The sequence below is a fragment of the Podarcis liolepis genome (genome assembly GCF_965112155.1).
Source record: "Podarcis liolepis genome assembly, chromosome: Z".
NCBI lineage: Eukaryota > Metazoa > Chordata > Lepidosauria > Squamata > Lacertidae > Podarcis > Podarcis liolepis.
In genome coordinates, this window is record NC_139570.1 from 11163285 (window position 1) to 11187443 (window position 24159).

General features: G+C 44.9%; 1 long non-coding RNA gene across 1 annotated transcript; it reads right to left on the reverse strand.

Annotated features, from left to right (window-relative positions):
• Positions 1-4953: 4953 nt before the first annotated feature.
• Positions 4954-22186, reverse strand: LOC310698935. Its single transcript, XR_014521838.1, has 3 exons — positions 21634-22186; positions 9251-9380; positions 4954-5081 (listed from the first exon to the last, which is right to left on the reverse strand). It is a non-coding gene; the product is annotated as an uncharacterized lncRNA (long non-coding RNA).
• Positions 22187-24159: the final 1973 nt, after the last annotated feature.

Consider the following 24159-nt stretch of genomic DNA (forward strand, 5'->3'; position numbering starts at 1 on the left):
TTGCTGTTTGTTGTTTTGTAATAAAGTCCTTATTTAAGTTTGGTTTAACACCGGTCTCATGGTGTCACAGTCTTCTGTCATCTGCTACCAGTGGAAAATCCCCCCCTAACAATAAGAACCAAAGGTAAGGAATTACTGGAGGCAGGGAACAATGGGAGTAGAAAGGGAAACGAGAGACGAATGTTAGCAAATGTGGCATCAGGTACTTTAAGCCCGGGGCCGTGCATATTTCCTTGGAAGAGAGCCTCTGAGGTCCAGATCTTGTTGTATTCATGAGCAAGTGGTAGCCAGGTGAGAGTGTAGAGCTCTCCATTCTGCATAAAAACAAGCACCCAACTGCTTCAATAAGGCCTGGATTAGCATCACACACATATGGCAATGTGCATCCTGCCTCTGTACCAACTAAAGTCACATCCACACCATATATTTTAAATACATGGCTTCTCCCAAGAATCCTGGGAACTGAAGTCTGTTAAGGGTGCTGGGAATTGTAGATAAAGTAGAATTCCTGAAGGTCATAATCTTTAAATGTGTAGTTGGATGTGACCTTTGCGTACGGAAGGCTTCTTATGCATGCGGATTTACTATGTCAGATGGGTGTGACTGTGGGCTCCTCGGTTTTGTCTTGCTAGGGCAAGTACTTTACTCTGCAAACCAGAATTCCCAGTGCCCTTGAACTGATCCCTGCAAGATGATGATTGTCAGGAGGTGACCAGAGTAATGATGGGCTTAATCTCAAGTGAACATGGCTGTGCATAGGATTGCAAATGTATATTTTTGGTTCAGATGGGGGAACTAGGAATAAAGAGTTAAGCTACTGAATATGTGGCCGGCTTGCACCAAAACTGTTTATAAGGCAACTGATCCTGCCCACATACTGCAAGTTATAAAAGGCAGAACCTGTGACTGACAAGCACAGGAAGCTCGCCAGCAATCCTTTCCCATTACATATGTTTTCTGTTTTCCAAGCATCACCTGAAATACAACCTGCCACATTGGCAGCCTGAAGTGAATTGAACCTGGTGTCTTTCCTTCATTCACCACTCAGGTGCTGTCTCTGGTGACAGATGGAATCAGATGGCCCAATACATATGGGGCAAGTGCTTGGTCGATCACAAGAGATTTCACAGTGAAGATGCTTTCCCAGCTTTCATCCAGGTCCTTTTATATACAGCAACAGCCTGCAGGGAAAAAACACACAAGCCCCAATATAGCACCAAGATGTGGATGTTCTCCCCCTGGTCCAAGATGTCCTCTAAATCAATGACTTTTTACTCTGAGGGTGGGGAGTCAGCACCCTGGGTCAGGACAAAACATGACGGTCTGCCTGAAGTTAGTCACTGAAGGTAACACAAAACATATTTTGATGCTCACAAAGAAATACAAGGTGAAGGAGGCTTTCAGGTAGGAAAACAAATGCGATCATGCAATTCCTAGAAAATAATACTTTCACACCTGTGTAAATGGGTACGGACCTTTTGGGAGGTGTCCCAGTGGTGGATTACTGGCTTTGTGTTCAGAAAGGCCCAGGTTTAATCTTCAGGTTCAATCTGCCTTGCATTCTGAGGTTGGACTGGAATGTCATCCATCCTGGAGAGGTGCTGCCAGTCAGTGTAGATAATACTGCGCTAGATGGGCCAGGGGTCTGACCTGGTATAAGGCAGCTTCCTGTGTTCCTATTTAAATCAACACTTTCTTAAGAACCACGAGGACTGGAATCTTAGCTTTGTTTTTAAGAAAAGCAATGCAGGAAGCATATCAGGTTAAGGAATGAAGGAGGATTTCCTGTCTTCAGGCCAGAGGGTTGGTCCTTTATGGCTCTGAAATTATTCACCAAGGAGTGAAATCTGGAGGAATTTATTTGGAGAAAGAGGCTGAAAAGGCCTCACAGTGTGCTTCCAAATTTTGCTGGAGCTAGCTGATTGCTTGGAGCTGTCTGTGGTCCTGTAACATCAGAGCAGCATCGCTTTGCTGCCTCCTCCTTGGGATTAGGCATTGGACCAGACCATAACAAGAGGGCCTTCTGTGTGATGGCCCCCTGCTTATAGAAGCCCCTCTCTTTGGAAATGTGCCTGCCCTCTCAACTGATGATCTTTTGTTGATGGTTCAAGACATATCTCGTCACATAGGGATTTTGGGGTGGAGGGTAGATTGTATAAGGGTTTAATAATGCTCACTACTGGCCTGTATTCATTTTTTGTACTGAGATTTTAACTATTTGTTATGTATGTTATATTGTGGTTGTGCATCGCCCTGGAATCTTGAGGAATGAAGGACATTTTATTCTAAAAATAAAATAACTAAAATAACTAAATGGAACAAATCTTTGGCCACGATAAAAGGAAAGTGTACTTTCTGACTTGAACATATCCAGAAGGCGCAACCTTTTGCTCTCTCCCTTTCTAATGCTTTGCTCCCCGAAACTAATTGCTCCCTTCAAAGAGCAATTATTTGCTTTTAAACTCCAGCCATGCATGATTATGGGGAGGAACATTCCATGCCCAAGTGACAGATTCTATTTGCCAAATGGAAACTGCTGTCCCAGCAGTTGATAAATTAAAGGATCAGAAGCAAATAGCCAAGCCAAGGTTTATAAATTACACACCCACCATGCACATACAGAGACACCCCACAACCCTCACTCACTTTTGTCTTCTGCTACTTGTACTGCGAGGCATATAGCATGTGGAAAAGAGGTCAGCTAAAGAACTGAACCCTCAGTGGTTCAGCAATGTTCTGCCCTGAGGGCTATTAATGCAAAATAAATTTTAGAGGTAAGACTAGAGAGGGATCACAGTACAACGGTAGTGTGCATGGAAAAGCCTTCAGGTTCAATCCCTGGCAGGGCCAACCCCTACCATTGGGCAGAGTGGGGCATCTCCCTTAGGCAGGAAGGAACCTCCTGACCTTGGGTGGAGGACACTATCCTATCACCAAGCAGGGATGATATAAGATTCAGCTGCCAAACTGGTTGTATCCTGCACATTGAATAACAGGAGACACCATTTTATCCTTCACCTCAGGCAGCAAGATGTCTTGGGCTAGTCCTGATCCCTGGCATCTTCAATTTAAAAGTAGCCAGGGATGGGTAAGATTTTTTTTTATCCCTGAGCCTCTAGAGAGATGTACCCAAACAGATTGCACATGGGTTACATGGGCAGAAGAAACCCCAACTGCCCTATACCACATAGTCTCAACTTCCATTGGCATACTTTGTTTCGTAGGTTTTATAGCCCTTCTCAGCCTCAGGCGGTGGCGAGATGGGGGGCAGAGGAGAGGTGGCGGTACAGCATACTAGTGCATATCTTCTTTTTTAAAAAAAGCACTGGTTATTTGTATCAGTTATTCCAAATGATTAACCACTGTGGACAGTTCATCTGATTTTCCTTCCAATTCACATGCCATTGAAAAAGTTTCCCATACACTGATACCTAGATATTTAAATCCTCAGTGAAGGTCCTCAATGGAAGTCATTTTGGACACCCGAAAAATAGGTTTACAACTTACATTTTTATTCGTATGGGGATTTTTCCCCACTTGAAATTGACATTAAATCAAAAGGATTAAAATACTACTACTACTACGACTATGATTACAATGATGAAGTTGGTGAGAATCCCATTGAGGGGCCTCCTGGGTGGCCTCCAAACAGCTGATAAAAGAAACCCCTAGATTCCCCAGAAGAGGAGGTAAAGCTGCCTCAAGTCCTTTAGGGCACTGGCAACAAAGGCTTCCTCTGTTTTAATCTTAGCCTCAGAACCTATTCACCTTACTATTTTTATGGCATTTACAGGATGTCCAAGAACAGTGGTCTGCAACCCGCGGCTCCGGAGCCACATGTGGCTCTTTTACACCTTTGCCGCGGCTCCGGAGTGAATACTAGCGAGGGGAGGAGGCGCATTGTGCGCCCCGACACTCCCCACTGTGGCGGGCGCTGTACTGGCTGTGACGTCGCATGGGGGCAGTGCGTGCGTTAGTCACGCACCGTCCCGACGTCACCTTCCCGCCTGCCCGCTTGCTACATTGTAAGGGGCATGTACGCTGGTCACTGTTTTGAAGGGGAGTGAAGAACACACACACAAAAAAAAGGTAACTTGTTAATTTAACATTTATTTCTATGAGGAGGAGTAATTCTGAGGGGTCAAATGAAGAAATAATTTAAAAAAGTGACAAAAAAGTTATTTTTATAATGACGAGTTTTGCGGCTCCCAGCTTTTTTTTATTTGGAAACGGGTCCAAGTGGCTCTTTTTGTCTTAAAGGTTGCAGACCCCTGCCCAAGAACAACAATTCATTCCCCCAAGAAGTAGTGATAGCCACCGACTTTGGTGGTTTAAAAGAGGATACGACAAATTCACAGGGGGGCAAGGCAATAATAGCCTTGTGACTACTTGCCACAATGGCTATGTTCTGTCCCCACCATCAAAGCCGGTTATGCCTCTGAATACAAGTTGCTGAAAACTTCAGGAAGGGAGAGCATAGGTAGACAGCTGTTCCTTGTGGGCTTCTCATAGGTATCTGGTGGGCCACTGTGAGCACAAGATGTTGAACTTGATGGTCTTCGGTCTGATTCAGCAGGCATCTCCTTAAGTTCTTAACAGTTCTATGGGCTGCTTATGCACAATGTCTCCTCGGGAATTCTATATTGCTTCCTAAAAGAAGTGTGCGTTCTCATCTAAGGAATGCTTTCTGCTGTGGAAGTGACTTGCCTTGTAATTTCAAAAAAGAAAAGAAAAGGTAAAAAATACTGCTGACCTTTGGTCTGCCCTGTTCTGACTCCCTCTGTCTGATACAGTCATGTTAGTGAGCCTGCTGGAACTTGATTCGTTAAGAGAAGGATGGCGGATCAGTATCAGCAACATTCATCATTGCCTGGGAGCAACTTGAAAAGGGCAGAGAGGAGTTGACACGCCACTGGGAACATCCTTGTTACAGCTCAATTTTGGTGCAGCTTGCACAGAAGGGAATAGACTGCTCAGATGCACAGAGGAGAGGGAAGCAGAGCACTCCTTTTGGAACCGCTGATATTCTTCCACATATAGCAGCCAGTGCTTACCCTTTTCCAAGAGATCTGCTTGGTTATCTGTGATTAGAAAGAAAAAAACAGTAACCCTACACTAAGGCTGAGAGACAGGATTCTGTGACATGTATAAATAATGCACATTTGCTTGTTTTCTCCTCTTTTCCAATCTTCCTTTCCTTTTCCTCTGCATCTTTTAGTCTGGTTTTGCTAGTCATGGCAGGCGGCAGGAGCTGTGGGGGTCTATAGCCAGAGAACCATAGCTCCCTGGACCCAGCATCCCCATGTGGGCTGGTGTAGTGTATGGATGGGGAACCTCTGGGCAAGAGGTGAAATGCAGCTCTCTGACTGTTTCTAGATGTTGTTGAACTACAACTCCCATCATTCCTGGCCATTAGCTGTGCTTGTGGGGGCTGATAGGATTTGTAGCTCAGCAACATCTGAAGGGCCAAAAGTTCCCCACAACTGATGTAGACAAGCTAGATGGATGGTGGATCTGACTCAGCTCCCTATGTTGCCCTAGTTTTTCAGAATACAGTGGTACCTCGAGTTAAGTACTTAATTCATTCCGGAGGTCCGTTCTTAACCTGAAACTGTTCTTAACCTGAAGCACCACTTTAGCTAATGGGGCCTCCTGCTGCTGCCGCGCCGCCGGAGCACGATTTCTGTTCTCACCCTGAAGCAAAGTTCTTAACCTGAAGCACTATTTCCAGGTTAGTGGAGTCTGTAACCTGAAGCGTATGTAACCTGAGGTACCACTGTAACTATTGTGGCTTAGACTTTAGCATCAAAAAGGCATCAAGTAAAAATTCAACTGGATCCATCTTTTTTCTTTTTTGGGAAGAAAAACAGAGCTATTGTGGTGGTATGATTAGAGCTAAGATTGGAACACCAGAGACCTGGATTCAAATCCCCTCAGCTGTAAAACTTACTGGATAACCTTTGGGTAGTCACCACCTCCCATCCTTACCTATTTCACAGGATTGTTAATTAATAATAAGAATTTTATTATTTATACCCCATCCATCTGGCTAGGTTGCTGCAGCCACTCTGGGTGGCTTCCAACACATATAAAAACATCAAACATTAAAAACTTCCCAATACAGGGCTGCCTTCAGACGTCTTCTACAAGTTATATAGTTATTTATCTCCCTGACATCTGAAGAGAGGGTATTCCATAAGAGAGTTCCACTGCCAAAAAGGCCCTCTGCTTGGTTCCCTGTAACCTCACTTCTTGCAGTGAGGGAACCATGAGCTGGACCTCAGTGTCAGGGGTGAATGATGGGGGTGGAGACACTCCTTCAGGTATACAGGGCCAAAGCCATTAGGCTTTAAAGTTCAGCCCTAACACTTTGAATTGTGCTTGGAAATGTACTGGGAGCCAATGTAGGTCTTTAAGGACCGGTGTCTTAGTGGCCACTCCTAGTCACCAGTCTAGCCGCCGCATTCTGGATTAACTGCAGTTTCTGGGTCACTTTCAAAGGTAGCCCCATGTAGAGCGCATTGCAGTAGTCCAAGTGGAAGATAACTAGAGCATGCACCACTCTGGCAAGACAATCCACAGGCAGGTAGGGTCTCAGATGGAGCTGGTAGGCAGCTGCCCCGGACACAGAACTGACCTGTGCCTTCATGGATAGTTGTGAGTCCAAAATGGCTCCCAGGCTGCACATCTGGTTCTTCAGAGGTACAGTTACCCCATTCAGGACCAGGGAGTCCCCCACAACTACCCACCACCTATCACCCCAATACAGTACTTGTTGTGAGGATGAATCCACCATATATATCACCTTGAGTTTTTTAGAGGCAAGGTAGGAAATACATGAGAGAGGCAGAATGAAGGCAAAATGCATAGTAGAAAGGAAAGTGAATACTACAGCCTTGCAACAAAAGGACCAATGCCAAATTAATATCTCTATGCGATGGCTTCAAAGGTAGCTAAGAGACTAGACAGGTTTGATTCCATGCCCTCAGTTCTAATTTACCAGAGACTTATACAAACAACAGGAGTTTTTTTCATGATGCCTCCTACCCTCTGGAACAGCCTCCTTTTGGAGATTAGGTGGCACTACTGGTTGTTGTCTTTCACCATCAATTAAAGACTTGCCTTTTTGCCCAGGTGCCCCCAAGAGAGAGCAATATTTGCTTAAGAGAGAGCTGTCGTTTGCAAAAAGCAATGGCAAGAACGCGAGGTTAATATAGATCTAAAAAATCTACACCACTTGTGAAGGGAGATGACACATTCTAATAAGATTCTGAAATCCCAGTCTTATAAATATTAATAAGGCAAAGGGCTTTTCAACACATTCCAATTTTGTTGTTATCATTATGAAGTTTCATTCATATAAACTGTCTTGCAGGTTTGTTCCTCTGTCTTGCTTGTAGGAGAAACAGACACAGAGTGAAATTTGGAGTCATGCCTCCTACCCTCTTGTCTATCAACCCTCTTGTGCCCATTATGTGTCTGATTAAAAAAAAAAAGGTATTGCAGCTCACTTTCACTGTCTGGATGATGCCAACCAGGCTAAAAGCTTGCAGCTCTCTCAAGCAAGTGTGCTACTGAACCTCTGACAACTGCAGCCCACTCTCCCCTCCCTTATCCTCCCTTACCACCTACCCCAAAACACAATGCCTAGCTTTTAGAAATGCATAAGGCTGCAGAGTGCCACCACATTTTGCAGGTGGGATTCACTTGCAAATCAGCAAATCAGGTTACACTTTGAAGCAGTGGTGTGTAGTCAGTGGACTGGAGGTTTTAGGCTAGGTCCCTAAATGTTCCCCAAAGCCCCGGAAGCTTCTGCCCAGCTTAGGGTCTGATGGGGTCCAAGAGCCATCTCACCATCCCAAAGCCCACCCAGCTTGGGGAAGGAAGAAAGAGGGCTCCAGCATCCTGTCAGAGAACTGACTCCTCCTCCCCAAAGCCTGGGAAGCTTCTGCCTGGCTTAGGGAGGGGGCGGTGTGATGCTCACGTGTGTGACATTGCCCTCCTAAGTGCCCTTGCAAGCTGGTGCTCTGATTGTTCCCCTTTGAAAATTTTTGCTGCATGCCACTGCTTCTAAGGTTGATTTGGGACGCTCTCACAACAATCCCAATTCCCCCCTGCCCCTGGCTTCTTAAAGAAAGTGATGGGGGAAATATACTGGAAAGAGCAAAGAACAATTGCTTGATGCAACGTTGTACAAGCTCCTCACAAAAAAGCCAGAACAAATGCTCGATAAACAGTGGGCACTGTGTAACCTCCCTGCAAACTTTGCACAAACAAATCAGGATGGATGCTCAATAAAAAGGTCATCCAGAAGTGATCTAAGAATAAGAACAGTGAACAGTAGCTTTTTGCAGGCCTGTTCAGAGGGAGGGGGCAGCCTGGTACACTTGCCCTGGGCCTTGGAGGTCTAAGCTGGCTGGGTGGCCCTGCCAGGAACTGGCTGATTTATTGTTTAAGTTTATAACTTTATTCTAACAATACTCCCACCCTGAGCCTCAGACAAGCTCTGCACGGGCCTACCTTTTCACATAGTACCTAGTGAACTTATGTGCAATACATGGTGATGACTGCTAGCTCAGATGGCTTTCAAAAATGACTGGACAAATGTATAGAGGATAGGCATGAGAAAAGGGAAGCTGAGCCACTCCATCTGCGCTGCTGAGAGACCAGCTCCACTGGGGCCACCCCCTCAATTTTCATCTAGGCTAAAAGCAGATGTTCCATCTGGTTGCAGCTGAGGCAGTGGCGGAGCAAGCCGATTGGGTGCCTGGGGCAGCATGCGTGCCCTGCATCCAGGGGCAGGGCCAGCCTTGCATGGGGCCAGCTGCGCAGGGTGAGCCAGGGCAGGACGTTCTGCGGGGCCTCTGAGGAGTCTGCCTGCCTCCTCCCACTCAGCCACCCTACAGCTGAGAGAGGTGGCAGGCGGAGATGTGTGGCTCAGGTGCGCTGCAGGCCCCGTGGTGAGTGCCACCCGGCATTTTGTCACCCCCCCTCAGTGGTGACACTTGGGGCGGCCTGCCCCCACCGTCCCCTTTCTCAGCCCCTGTGGCGAGGGACCAGCTCCACTGGGCTCTTCTCTCAACTTTGATTTAAGCTAGCAGCAGCCATTCCATCCAGCTGCAGCAGAGAGAGAGGCAGTAGGCGGGCCCATGTCACCAGTTCTGTCAAGATACCAGCTCCATTGGGTCCTCCCAGCAGGCACTCCATCACGCTGCAGCAGAGGGAAAGATGAGAGAAAGCAGTTGCTCACCTGTGGATTGGATAGAAGTATATCATTTTTGTGTGTGCCAGGTGAGCATCTCTAGAGAGCACATTCCATAATTTGGGAACCGTGACCTGGCAAAGCATTATATCTTCAAGGCTGAAATCTCATGTTGCATCTGAAAAAAATCAGCAAATGCATGAAATGGGTTAAACACTTAGGTGTACTTAAAATCCTTTCAAAAATACTGATAATGTACTTGTCCTTTTTTTAAATAGGAACTTGTCTGGAGCAGAACACACAATAAAATATGCATTCAGTGCTTCTAGAGGCTGGCAGGTTGCTGAAATGGATTTCTCATTAGACTATGACTTCATGGTAGATGGCAAGGACGCTATATTCCTGCTCTCAATGTATTTACTTGTTAAGATTCCTAGAAAGATGAATTGCATCGGTTCAGGAGTACTTACACACAAATGGGAGTGGGGTGGGGTGGGGAAGAAGGATCCCTTGAACTGCTTTCAGCAAATTCAAATATTGCATTTCTTCCGCTATCCTAAATAAGAGCAGACACATCCTTTGTAATTATGTATAAAAAGAGAGTGTGGCTCGATGACTCTCCTCTTTATGGAAGAATAATGGAATATTACTTACAGATGTGTCCTTGATCACAAACTGTTTTCAATGGCAATTGGCAGAAAAATAGAATGTCCTTGCTTTGGAGGCCACTGAGAGAAGATTCTTGAACAATATTGCTAATGCTCCCCCAAAGTTGTCTTCCCAGTAGCTACACTACACCAGGGGTTACCAGTCTTTCTTGGTCTGTCAGTCTTTTTGAGTGATTTGTTGTGGGCACCATCATCTCCTAGTCAGTTTTCTACCCGGGACATAAAAGTGAGTGTGTGCACTAGGGATGGGTTGTGGTTTTTTTGTTTGCATTATAATGAGGAGCCACCTTATCTGTACAAACTGAAACATAGTTAATGTTCAAGAAGTGTGCTTCTCCAAATTTTGCAATGCAGTTCCCCAAGGAAATACGTGAAAGAACGCCTACAAGTGTGGAAAAAATATGCACGTTTTTGCAAAAATATACCAAAAATATCACATTTCATTGGGGGAAATTGCTTGTAGAAATGTGTGTACCAATCAAAGTTGCACTGAAATGTGTTCATTAGGAGAAATTCACATTAAAATGCCGACAAATATGCTATATAAAGTTACAGTTTTTGACCAACATTGCTCAGGATGATCGGATGGAAAATTAGCTGCTTTGATCCATTCGCTCCTGGCCTCCTTATTTCTGCATGACCTACATACATGCTTCTGCATCACCACACCCACCATCTGGATACACAAACATTCCTCTTGGCAGCAGCAGGTTATGAGTACAGAAGAATGGGCACCACCATCGCAATGGCAGAGCTCTTTCTTACCTGGATAGTTCATTCACGTGGGTTGGGGTATTGATCCTTACTTACGGATTTGCCACTTTTTATGAAACAGTTTTGCAACAGATAGAAGTGCAATAAGTGAAACTTTGGCTTTGCTTTACTGCTGTTGTGAGTTTGGCACCTGATTGCTGTAAATGAATATGGGGTTTGATTTTTTGTTGGGTGTGTGGAGTGTTAATGGGACAGAATGATTGGATAATGATTCTGAGTGGTCCATGGCCACCCTGTGTCAGTCACAACTTTAGTTAGCGATATGACATGTTAACGGTTCAGGGAAGTATCTCTCAATGGGAACCAAAGGGAGTTGGATAATGTGACTTGAATGGAGAAACAGGAAACACATTGGCCTCCCTTGCAGGTATTGGCTAGCATGCATTGGTGCACACATACCAAGTGTCTGTGAGAATAGGAAAGGAGATCACCATTAGATGTCATGGGGAATCCTCTCCGTGTGTACAAGATTTGTACAGGCACAGAAGCTTCTTGTGCAGAAATATTTCTGTTTTGTTTATCAGCTTGGTCAAGTGTTATGCTGCTATCCACTCTTTGTGGACTGCTTTCAGTCCACAAACGATATATAATTGATTATGTTTTCCCTTTTTGGATATCTTTTTACCCAGGCTGTGTAAAACAGGCCTGGTGAGAAACAAGGAATACCAAGGGGGTTTTATTATTATTATTTTTAAAAAGTCTATAGGGACCTGACCACTCTGGAAATAGCCCAGTGAGAGATGAGTGCCCACCATTTGAGTGGCAGTTTGAAAAGGAAAATGGGAAGCCTGTGTGTGTGTGTGTGTGTGTGTGTGTGTGTGTGTGTGAGAGAGAGAGAGAGAGAGAGAGAGAGAGAGAGAAAGACAGACAGAGAGAGAGAGAGAGAGAGAGAGAGAGAGGTCCGCTTGAACTCCTTACAGTTTACAATAGCTTATCTGTTGTATTCCTGAATTTTTGATCTGCTACTAGTTATTACAGTTTACATTTGTTGTTTATTTTATAGCATTTTAAAGCACTCTTTTCAAATCTCTAAGTAAAAGCAATAAACACTGTTGGTAAAACCAAAATACAAACTAAAATCAGTAGAACAGTAGTATGAAAGCACATGAAAAAATAATAATCAAGAATTCAGACAAAGGAAGACAGATTCTGATCTTATGGGTCAGGAAAAGCCTGGGTAAAAAGATATCCAAAAAGGGAAAACATAATCAATTATATATCGTTTGTGGACTGAAAGCAGCAACAATTGCAAATACCAGTCATATTCACTGTATTGATTTCTGTTCTAGAAATGGGATGAATAAGCAGACAATTTCCACTCCAGGTTTCTTTTTCTTTGGAATTCTCTAATATCTGTGGGATACATGGTACCATTTTGTTGAAGATCCCACTTTTATAGGTAATAACAGGAAACACAATTCTGGGGCATTCATCCATGAAAATTTTTTGCTACCTTGACAAGATGTACAGCTTTGCATTTAGCCGATGGTGGAAATGTGACAGCAATGTGAACATCTGCTGGAGGAAGGGAAACATCTGGTGGTGAGAGAGAAGTGGAAAGAAAGGATGAGAACAGAATATTTTTCCTTTTTATTCCTGGGCCACCTGATTTTTTCTGTAGTGAGGTTTGCTAATAATTGCTGTGGTTCTTAATGCTTCGTGTTTTGTGCTGGAGGCAAGGTGGGAGGAGGGAGCAGAGATCACTTTTTGGTTGTTGCTGTCACCACAAAGCAATGTCCCATTTTGTGTAGAAGTTGGCAGCCCCTGCTGGCTTTCTGGCACCTGATCTAGACAGATGCAGGAAAGGTGAGGCAGGGTTCAGACACTGTAGATAAGGGCAGCAATGAGCTCAAGCAGGGTGGAATGATGATCTTGCTGCCTGACTGGCAAAGGCAGGAACTGGCTGTCAAACTGAGCAGCTTGACAGGTGCTCGGTGTAGTCTCCTCCAGAAGCAATTGCCTGGAGGTTTGTGAATAGCTAAGATGCTGTGCTGTGCTTTCCCCCTGTTGTTGGACATTTGGATTAGCAGCACTAGAGGAAAGAGGTGCTGTTCATTATTTTCTGCTTTGAATAAACTATATTGCAGTCTCTTTTGGTGAATAGGACTTTCAACACACAACACAGGAAGCAGACTGACACTGAGTCACACTCTTGGTTTGTCTAGCTCAGTAATGCCTATGCCATCAGCCCTAAACACTGACTATGCTGGGTGGGTATGATGGGAGCTATAGTTCAACAACATCTGGAGGGGAACCACGTTCACTATCTCTGGACTACATTGATAGGCACTTGTACTTCAGTGGCAGGACATTCACTTTGCAAGTATGAGATCCCAGGTTCAATCCCTGGTTCCTCCAGGCAGGGCTGGGAAAGACTGCCTGAAACCCTGGAAAGTTGCGACCAGTCAGCAGAATACTGCGCTAAATGGGCCAGTGGTATGACTCAGTATAAGGCAGCTACCGATGTTTCCTCATTGACCCTGGGACAGTCTCTCTCTCTCTCTCTCTCTCTCTCTCTCTCTCTCTCTCCATCAACCTTGGTGGCTGTGGTGCTATAAATACTATTCATATTACATGCCCAGTTGCAGTGTTGCCCACCACCCTGGCAACACACAGCTTCCAGTTTCTTGACTCAGTGATCTGACCTTCTTTTCTTATTTGTTCTTCCACTGACTGCAGTGAGGGAGGGTGGGCATCACCGGCTTTTATGCCTTGATGGCTGCTTGAACAGACGGGCAGTCAATGCCCTTTCAGCTAGCGAGGCCCCTCATTGGCAAATTTGAAATGAGAAAGAAATGAAAAAATTGCTTCTTTCCCATTTTCTTCCTCAAAGACTATCTGTCTATCTATATCTATCTGTCTGTCTGTCTGTCTGTCTGTCTGTCTGTCTGTCTATCAGGGTTGGATCTAACAACTGCTTTGCATGCAAAAGGTCACAGGTTTAATCCCCAGCATTTCTAGCTAGGGCTGAGAAAGAGTCTTTGCCCTGGAGAACCTCTCCCAGTCAGTGAGGGCCTCTCCTAGTTTGGTAGGCAATATTGAACCAAGGATTTGCCATGGTAGAAGACAGTGGCAATGTGTTTGTTAGTGAAGCACTAGTAATGTAATGTACTACTGGGGAAAAAACATTCCATCTGGAAAGGTCATAAATGCCTGGCTGATTGTCATATTTGGCCTAACTGACCAGTGACCTTGATTTCTGAGGTTGTGTGTGCATAGGAATGCCCTTCCTCTGCTGCTTCAGTCTGGCTTGTTTGGTTGCTAATTAGGTTTAAAGTGAAAATTGCAATAATGCCTGCTACAAACTGGTTTGCTAAAGGGTTGCAAATGCAGGCTTAAAGAAGGACAAGGAGATAGAATGAAATATTGTACACCAGCCCTTAATTTGGGCTAACCAAATGATTGTGGGTGGTAAAACTTCTCATCCCTTTAATGCAGTCCCCCTGGAACTTATTGTCAAAGCAAATAGATCAATCCAGCGGTGCATCGATACTGTTCAAATATTTTGAAAAACTTGACATCCTGAATTACCCCTTGGGATGCCAAAGTGCTATTACCCTGAGAAATTGAGCCACAGAGGCATTCTTCAATTAGAAGCTAGTGTCAGAGGAGGAGTACTGGAGGTGTGATGTGCTGAGAGGAGAATTGGAAAAGCTTAGGGAAGTAAACAACTACCTGGGAGCATATTGCAGGCCTAGGATATTGGAAAAATATGCTGGGAAGAAGGGCAGCATAGAGATAAAGCATTTAAGGTGTTAAGAACACAAGAAGAGCCCTGCTGGATCCGGCAAAAGGCTCATCTAGCCCACCATCCTAGTCTCACAGTGGGCAACCATATGCAAGCAGCACTTGAGTGCAACTTGAGATTCGTAAGAACTGGTATTCAGAGGCACACTGCCTCCAACAGTGTAGGTAGAACATAGCCCTTCGTGGTTATTAGCTATCAATGATCATGTCCTCCAAAGCACTGGTTGAGTGCTCGTATGGAACATCTAAGGCCATGTACCAATGGTCCCTCTAGTTCAGATCTATAGACTTTTGGGAGATGATATTTCCAGACTTAGGTATAGTTAGCCTACAACTTATGTGCATTTAACTTGTGCACATTCAGCCTTACATGCACGGAAAGAAGGGGGGAGTGGGGTTCTAGGAAAAATGACTTTGACAACCCCATCTGCCATGGAACTCAATGGGTTTTGACTATACCTGATTTTGGCTTTAGGCAAAATCCCTGGAACATAACTCCAGTGTAAGTTGCAGGCTTACTATATACCCCTTAGCATCTTGACACCTCTAATGTTTTCTCTCTGCGAGTAATTGCGCTAAGCATAGGATTCTGCAGCGTGGAAGGTGACAATGGTGGATGTTGGTTGTCCTCCCTTGTTGCAATTAGGCATACCCTCATTGCCTGTGTCCTGCCAACCTAGCAGTTCGAAAGCACATCAAGGTGCAAGTAGATAAATAGGTACCGCTCCAGCGGGAAGGTAAATGGTGTTTCTGTGCGCTGCTCTGGTTTGCCAGAAGCGGCTTAGTCATGCTGGCCACATGACCCGGAAGCTGTCTGTGGACAAATGCTGGCTCCCTTGGCCAATAAAGCGAGATGAGCGCTGCAACCCCAGAGTCGGTCACGACTGGACCTAATGGTCAGGGGTCCCGTTACCTTTACCTTTACATTGCCTGTGAGGTGCAAGGACTCCAGACTCCAGTGCAAATGCCTTACTTGGCACCTGAGCATTTTTGAACATAAGAACACAAATAAGACAAGTTTGCTGGATCAGGCAAACAGCCCATCTAGCGCAGGATTCTGTTGTCACAGTGACCAAGCTGTGGGCTGTGAGAAACCCGCAAGAAAGACATGAGCACAAGAGCAATTTTCCCCTCCTGCAGTTTCTAGCAACTGGTTACAACCATTTAACAAGCAGACCACAGATATCCTCTGTTAAATCTGGGAGAGTCTGCTATCTTGTCTTAAAACTTAAAATAGAAACCAGCAGCTTTTGTATTTTCTCCGCTTTTCGTATACTTGTTTGCTGAATGTGGGAGGGGAATAGATTCCCAAAGCCACCAGTTTTGACTGCACCCTAATTTCATCTCATAAAAAAAGAGAAAATCTGCTACACCGATTCCAGAAGCATCATGTAAAGATGCAGCTATTTCCTGGCTTTTCTTATAAGTGGAAGAAAATTAAGTTTCCTGTGATACAACATTGCTTATTGCGCTACGATTTATGAAGAGTTTTTGAGACTTGATATGCTCAGAGCAAGAGGTTGTATATTCCAACCCCAAGCTGTATTTTGTTTTGTAGTTAACTGTACTTGTAAGCATCTCTGACAGCTGAGACAGATTCATTTTATGTGTCCCCATTGCTTAGTTATGAGGCATCTTTTCCACTTTAGCTGTAAAAGCTGCTGAGATTTTATTTTTCACAAAGAAAGACTTGCAGTTGGGATGGCAAAGCCTTGTTAACCAACTTTCAGTCTCAATTTTTTTTGTCACCTGCTATAACAGGAATGGGAAACTTTGGCCTCTGGGGTCTTTGCCTAGCCCTCAGAACTCTGCCCAAGCCACAACCCTCACCAGCCATGCTTTGCACCTCCCTTGAGTGTTTCTGACTGACTGGATGGTGCCCTTGAACTCTGATCATGCCCCTTGTTAACATATAAGCTAACATACAGGACCCTATGCAGCTTAGGATCGGGTTACTTGAGAGACTATCCCATATAGTCTTAGTAGGACACTGTGTTCTTGTGGGAGAGTTTTTTTTTTAACAACCCAAAAATAACAGAGGTCCACTCCACAGTCACTTGGAGCAGAATACCCCTGCTTTGTGGAGAAACATTTCTGGTGAGATATGATAGGCACCCACGATCTGCAGTTTCTGGAAACAATTGAGGGCATAAGTAAAGGTAAAGGTAAAGGGACCCCTGACCATTAGGTCCAGTCGTGGCCGACTCTGGGGTTGCGGTGCTCATCTCGCTTTATTTGCCGAGGGAGCCGGCATACAGCTTCTGGGTCATGTGGCCAGCATGACTCTGGCAAACCAGAGCAGTGCACGGAAACGCCGTTTACCTTCCCGCCGGAGCGGTATCTATTTATCTACTTGCACTTTGACATGCTTTCGAACTGCTAGGTTGGCAGGAGCAGGGACCAAGCAACAGGAGCTCACCCCGTCGCAGGGATTCGAACTGCTGACCTTATGGTCGGCAAGTCCTAGTCTCTTTGGTTTAACCCACAGCGCCACCCGTGTCCCTAATTGAGGGCATATTTGTATCCAAAAGCCTTTTCATCTGGATAAAAAGGTCTCTGCATTAGATGCTCATTTTGTATTATTTAAAAACCTATCTTTAGTTAGGTTTTTTTTTTTTTGGTACTGTTCTTCTAAAACTATTTTTTAGCTATGCATGGTACATTTTAAAATTGCCTGGCAACAAATGTAAAAGGCAATCCATTAATTAAATCAATATCATTCTGTGAAATAATAGTACTTGGCATTGTGTAGCACGTTCAAGAGTTCAGAGTGCTTCACGTGTATAATCTAGTTTCATGAGAGCCAAGTCAGTAGTATCACCATATTACAGATGTGAGGACTGAGGCTGAGAGTGGCATGCTTTGGTCAGCCTACTCAGTTCATGTCAGGATGTGAACTCGGGGCTTCCTGATTGATAGCGCATTCTCTTACCCACTATGCTTCACCAGGAAAAGCACTAAGCCCTGACTATTAAAATTAATGGAGCTTAAAAGTGCTTGACCTTGTTTTTCCTATCTAAAATTCTTATATTCTGACAGCATTCATAATCTAGAAAACCGCTGGGTTTGGAGAATAGGCATTCACTTTTACAAGCATGATTAAGTTAGGAGAATTTGTTTGAGAAATCTGCCCATTTCAGCTCTACAACCACTAAGCCATTAAGGCTCTTTTTCGACTGACCCTCAGTTGTTGCGTCGGCGAATGCTGCAGATATTAAAAGCAATTTATTTGAAGCTGAAATGTGTTTTCATGACAAGATCATGCATTTAAAGGCCTCCATTCTGTTCTTACAGACAGCGCATTGCATCTTCAACTTGTCGCTTGCAAAACAGTTATAATAAAAAAGCCATCTTATGCAACTTGGAGCTGAACGAGGCGGTGTTGCTATGATAGCAGACCATGATGTCTTTAAGAACAGTGCATTTCTGCTACCCTTCCTTGCTCTAAACACACAAAACAAAAGCCAGGATTATCATGTACAGTATTACACTGCTCCCTATAATGCAGTCAATCGTTCTCAACAATCCCATTTTGGATAACAGCACAGACAGTGCAGAGCTTGCTATGGTATGATTATGTTGCTAAAGTTCGAAAGACAAGGGCATAATGTGAAAATTAGACCTTCGCTAAGAGTTGCTTGCAGTGCTCCTGGTGCGCAAAAAAGCTGTAATTAAATGTCGTGTTGCATCAGAAAAGTGGCAGGGTTCCCTTGAACATTTAAGTGGTTAGGAAGTTTCTGTGCCCTACATGCTTTATGTACATGGCTAGAAAAGGAGAATCAAAGAAGTGCCCTGTCCTCTGGCCATTTTGCTTGCAATTTTTTTGTGTTACAAAAATCGCTACGGATGAAGGAAGGCAGCAATTTCTATTTTAACCCCTATTTTTCACAATCAGTGCTGTTTTCATTCTGCTGCAGTTTGATTTTCAACCAGTACTCCCCTATTCAGCCTGCCTTCAGCTTGTAACACGCGTTACTTACATATTTACATAACACATATTCATTTCAATGTATATAAAGCATCAAAACAATGTAAACAAGGGCAAAAGCTTCATACAATCTGAAGAGAAACCAGCGTACTCACAACCGGCCCTTCTATCTGTATGGCAGTGAACTGGTTGGACGTTTACTTACTGCTGTCATTGCAAGATTTTGGAGAGACATGTTGGGAGCAGATATACAGTGGTACCTCGGGTTAAGAACTTAATTCGTTCTGGAGGTCCGTTCTTAACCTGAAACTGTTCTTAACCTGAGGTACCACTTTAGCTAATGGGGCCTCCTGCTGCCGCCACGCGATTTCTGTTCTCATCCTGAAGCAAAGTTCTTAACCCAAGGTACTATTTCTGGGTTAGCGGAGTCTGTAACTTGAAGAGTCTGTAACCTGAAGTGTCTGTAACCTGAGGTACCACTGTAGACTGTTGATATACAAAGGTGCATGCAATGAGGCCAGAGAGCAGGGCTATTGAGGGGTGTGGCCTGATGAGTAGAATGTGGTCTGGTGAGAGTACTGAGGGCCAAACTGAGGGGCCTGGAGGGCCAGACGTCTTCTCATTTCTGATCCAACCAATCAGGTAACTTTAGGAGATGCATGGAATTGCTAATTGCTTAGCTCACATTTAAAACCCCCACAAAAAACAGCAACAGAAGATTGATCAGGATGGGGACCCTTTTAGGGGGTGGAGTGGCTTTACCTGTCACTATAGTTTTGATCTGGATCAGGCCTTCTTCCTTCATTGTAAAGAAAAGCTTGCATTGGCTCGAATGGGAACCTATCTTTTAATGTGAATTGCTGGCACAGAGGTGTTGATAGGGCAATCCAGATCTGGACTGCAGCAGGAAAGCAAAGGCTTGCTGTTCCCTTTGTCCATGCCAGATTCGCAGTCTGGGTGAAAACTCCCCTCCCCTGTCCTCCTCCTTGCTGTTTATTGTTTTAAAAGCCATTAATGCAATGACTAATAGTGTGATTGACTCTCATCTAGTTTGGCCCTAAGAAGTGCACATTTACAATGATCTGTGAAAGCTCCAGTGTACCTTTTGCTATTTCCTATAGCTCAAATGTGGCTAGTTAGGAGTCCTGTTCATACAGCGATTAAAAGAGCTTTTAATAACTTTAATCAAATGCTTTCCCACGAAATAGCCTAGTCGTGCACAAGCCTCAGCAGTAGAGAGGGACTTGCCCAGGAGATCTTTTTTTTGTCATCCTTTAATTAGCCCTGATAATGAGGCCTCGTTTTAGAGGAAATCTTAATTTAATAGCCTTGGTATTGAATGACCTTGTTGTGGGAAAAGGCATTTGTCTGTCTGCATGTGCGGAGGAAATGCAAATAATAAAGGTTGCTTTGGCCCGCTGCCAAGCAGCCATAACAAACTGAACGTCATCGCTTGAAATGTGCTTGCTTTGCAGGTCGTGCTGAAGAAGTCCCTTGCCTGGCTGGCAAAACGTGTTTCCTAACTACAGGAAGGATTTAGCCAGGGACAGAACGGTTAATACAGTATGCTAAATGAGCTGGTCAGTGTGGGGTAGAGCTTAAGAGTGTTGGGTTAGGACTCCAGAGACCAGGGTTCAAATCTCCACTCAGGCATGAAGCTTGCTGGGTAGCCTGAGGCCATTCACTGTCTATTACTCTAACCTTCCCCACAGGCTTGTTGTGAGGATAAAATGGAGAGAAAGAGAATCCTGCATGTTGCCTTGGAAGAAAAGTGGGATATAAGTGCAGTAAGTACTGTATTTTTCGCTCTATATGATGCACCAGACCACAAGACACACCTAGTTTTTGGAGGAGGAAAACAAGGAAAAAAAATATTCTGAATCTCAGAAGCCAGAACAGCAAGAGGGATCGCTGCACAGTGAAAGCAGCAATCCCTCTTGCTGTTCTGGCTTCTGGGATAGCTGCGCAGCCTGCATTCGCTCCATAAGACACACACACATTTCTCCTTACTTTTTAGGAGGGAAAAAGTGAGTCTTATAGAGCAAAAAATACGGTAAATAACGAAAGCACTGAATATTAACTGTGGCTTTGTTTGCTTGAAGCTCAAAGCAAGTACTTACAGTGGTGCCTCGCAAGACGAAAAGAATTCGTTCCACGTGTCTTTTCGTCTTGCGATGTTTTTCGTCTTGCGAAGCACAGTCTGTCGCAACTGCGCCTCTTCAAGCGGCTTTTTTAAAAAAGCGCAAGACATTTTCGTCTTGCGAAGCAAGCCCATAGGGAAATTCGTCTAGCGAAGCAACGCAAAAACGGAAAACCCTTTCGTCTAGCGAGTTTTTCGTCTTGCGAGGCATTCGTCTTGCAGGGCACCACTGTATTTTACCCCAAGAAATAAACTGCCACAGGGGCCAGATTAAACTGACCAGTGGGCCAGATTAGACCCCCGAAAAAGGCTTTGGACATGTCTGCTGTATGTTTTTCTTCTTACAAAGATGTACTCCTAGCTGTCTGCCTCTTGTCACATTTCACTGCCTGGCTGGGACAAAAAGAGCATCCCAGAGCCTTGGAACAAGCTGGGACCCAATGACCCAATACAAGGTATGATATGAAATACTTAACTAGGGTTATGATGCTGGGTTATGATGATGAAGCCATCTGCACAACTCATATGTTTAAATCATCCAGGAAATCTTAAAACTGATTGCACAATGCACTTAATGTCCAAAGTCCATTTTTGGGGCCTAATCCGGCCTGTTGGTCGGTTTAATCTGGCCCCTGTGGCAGTTTATTTCCTGGGGTAAAAATATCACTAAAAAACCTCAACAACTTCAATCCTAAAATAAGGTTAACAACTTTGGTCGGCCCTCACGGCCCTTCACTTCATCAAATCTGGCCCTCTTTGAAAAAAGTTTGGACACCACTGAAGGGTTAAAGTCAAAGAGTTCAAGAGAAGCAGAGAAGGGGGTAATGGATACTGACCCCCCATGCCGCTTCTGTTAGAAAAGGGGCATAGTTTAAGTAGCCTAGTCGCCCTACCCCTTCCCATTGGGCCCTGCCCCTTTCCCTGCAAGGGTTCAGGTGAGGGCAAACTGCCTTGGGGCGCAGCAAGCTTTGGTGGGGGGGGGCTGGGGGGAGGATGCAATGCCAGTGGGATGATGGACGGGGAGATAGCAGGCAGGGAAGCTGCTGGGCAGGTGGGGGAGGGAAAGAGACCCCCCCAAAAAATGAAGGGAGGTGGGTGTGCAGCTGAGGGCCCCCCCATTTTGAGTATTCCGAATAGCAATATGGATACTATAAACATATGCAGAAATACATACATTTCCTAAATTTCAGTTGAGTTTCCTGCATTTCAGGGGGTTCAACAAGCTATTTCTTAATAGGTTTAATTGGGTTTGGTGCTTTCTCTCTGCAAGTCATTCCTTGAACAGCTTCCTGTGCAAAGTTAAGGCTTGCTTTCATTGCTCTGTTCATTTGTGCATTTGACTAGTGTTGTGTGGAGGGAAATGCAACCACTGGGCTGAAAAATATCCCCCTCCTGCCCTCCTGTGTTTGAAATTCTAGAATAAGAAACTGCCTCTTTCCCCTCAGCTGATATGTCCGTTTGTGACATCACAAGAGACCATCTATAGACAGGGCTGGGGAAACTAGGCCTCAGGGGGCGGGGGCACATTTATAAATAAACAAATGATGACTGAGGTGCCCCCCCTTGTGACACGTGTGGCATATGGACTCCATGGCACCCTAGGATACCCTCCTTAGCACCCACCAAGGCCCCCTGACCCTCCCATTTTAAAAAAGTTTTCCCAAAATCTTTAATTTTTACAGTGCTGCAAGACAGTTTGTTTTGGCAGCTGGGGGATTGGTATTATTTATTTATTTAGCCCTTTTAGAGAGATAAATAAACTGGTTCCTTTGACTTAAGGTTTCTGGATCCTTTTAAATAAAGTGATCTGGACAAAATGAGTAAATTAGGAAACATTTTTATTATACACACTTGCAAGTGGGGTAACCCAAGATCAGGCACATCGTCATATGGAAAAACACATCTTATAAAGTTGCTTGTCTGGCCGCAAGTCCCTCCTTCCACACCCGCAAGTCCCTCCCACACCCACAAGAAAGGGCATACCAGTTTACAGAAGTATCACATCCGCCTCATTAACATTTTACCATTCCACTTCCCACATTAATCACAATACAATACAATACAATACAATACAATACAATACAATACAATACAATACAATACAAATAACTTTATTGGCATTTCATGTTAAGACATTTCAAAATGGCATGAGATACAAAGTCTGTCTTCTTCCTATTTCCTGTTTCCGAGAGATTTGAATGGGGAAATCCTTTCGATTCCACAATAATAAGAGGCAGTGAGGTGAGGGAGGCCAGGGCCACATCCACACCATTTAAAGCGCTATGAAGCCGCTTTAAACACTCATGGCTTCTTCCCCCAAAGCATCTGGGAGCTGTAGTTTGAAAAGGGTGCCGAGAGTTGTTAGCATTTCTTGGAGTGCTACATTAAAAGTATTCTCTTGGAAGTCTTCCTTTGTAACCTAAGAAAGCTGCCTGGATCAGGCCAGTGGCCCAAGTTCAGCATCCCATTCTCACAGGTGCCTGTGCAAAAACTGCAAGCAGAATCTGACCCCAACAGCCCTCGTGATTCTCAGGAACTGATATGCAGAAATATGCCGCCTCTGAACCTGGAGGTACTACATAGCCATCACTTGACACATCGCTGATTTCACATGGCATCCACCTGGCTCCCCGCCCCCCAAGAATCTGGGAGCCATAGTTTGGGTCATTGGGTTTGGTGCTTTTGTAACTGGATTTGTAATGGCTTTTAGTCAAATACAATAAATGATTGATTAACTGATTGATGAAAAAGTGCTTTTTTCCTGAGATGCTAACTTTCTCTCTGCATGCCATTCCTTGAACAGCTTCCTGTGCAAAGATAAGGCTTGCTTTCATTGCTCTGTTCATCTGTGCATTTGACTAGTGTTGTGGGGAGGGAAATGCAACCACTGGGCCTAAAAATGTCCCCCTCCTGCCCACTTGGGTTTCCGGTGTGGCCTTCACAGATATTGGCACAACTTGTGTGTGTGTGTGTGTTTTGGCTGCTGAGCTGCGCTCACCATTGTGAGAGCTGAGGGAGTGATGGTGATGCCTCCCCAGCTGCTGCCATTGTCCGTGGGTTGATTGTGATGTGACAAAAGCATTTGGCTGCTGAGCGGGTATAAATGTGGGCCAAGGCGCAAGTCTCAGCAGTTGCCCTCCCCAGAGAGAAATGGGCAGCTCGGTGGCACTCAGCCCAGGTGGTCTCCTGTCCCGTGACAGCAAGCTGGCAAGCGGAAGGAGGCAATTGCCCGGTGCTGGGATGCTGTGGCCCTGGTGGCCTCCTGCCCCGTGGTGGCAAGCTGGCAAGCGGAAGGAGGCAATTGCCCGGTGCTGGGATGCTGTGGAGCAAGGAGAAGGCAAGTACAAAGATTACTTGCTGGTGGGATCGCTACTTGAAGGTGACTGACACTCAGCTCTGAAGCTGGTGGATGTCTGGCAATGGACCTGATGAGGTTGCAGCTGGTGGATGGTTGTCGGAAGAATTTGCATTCAGGCTAGTGGATGTTGCGCGGCTACGCTGGCTGAGATGGGTGCAAACTGGCTTGGAAGCCTTGTTTGTTAACAGGCAGCCAAACAGAGGAGGAATCTGGGGGGACGCTATCGGGTGTTGGCCATCCCACTCACCTGTTTGCCTTTGCCTTACAGGGATGTCTGGAGCCGGTGAGGTTTTCCTCAAGTCCAGTCTTAAAAGTCATCAAGAGAACCACAGGACATCCCTA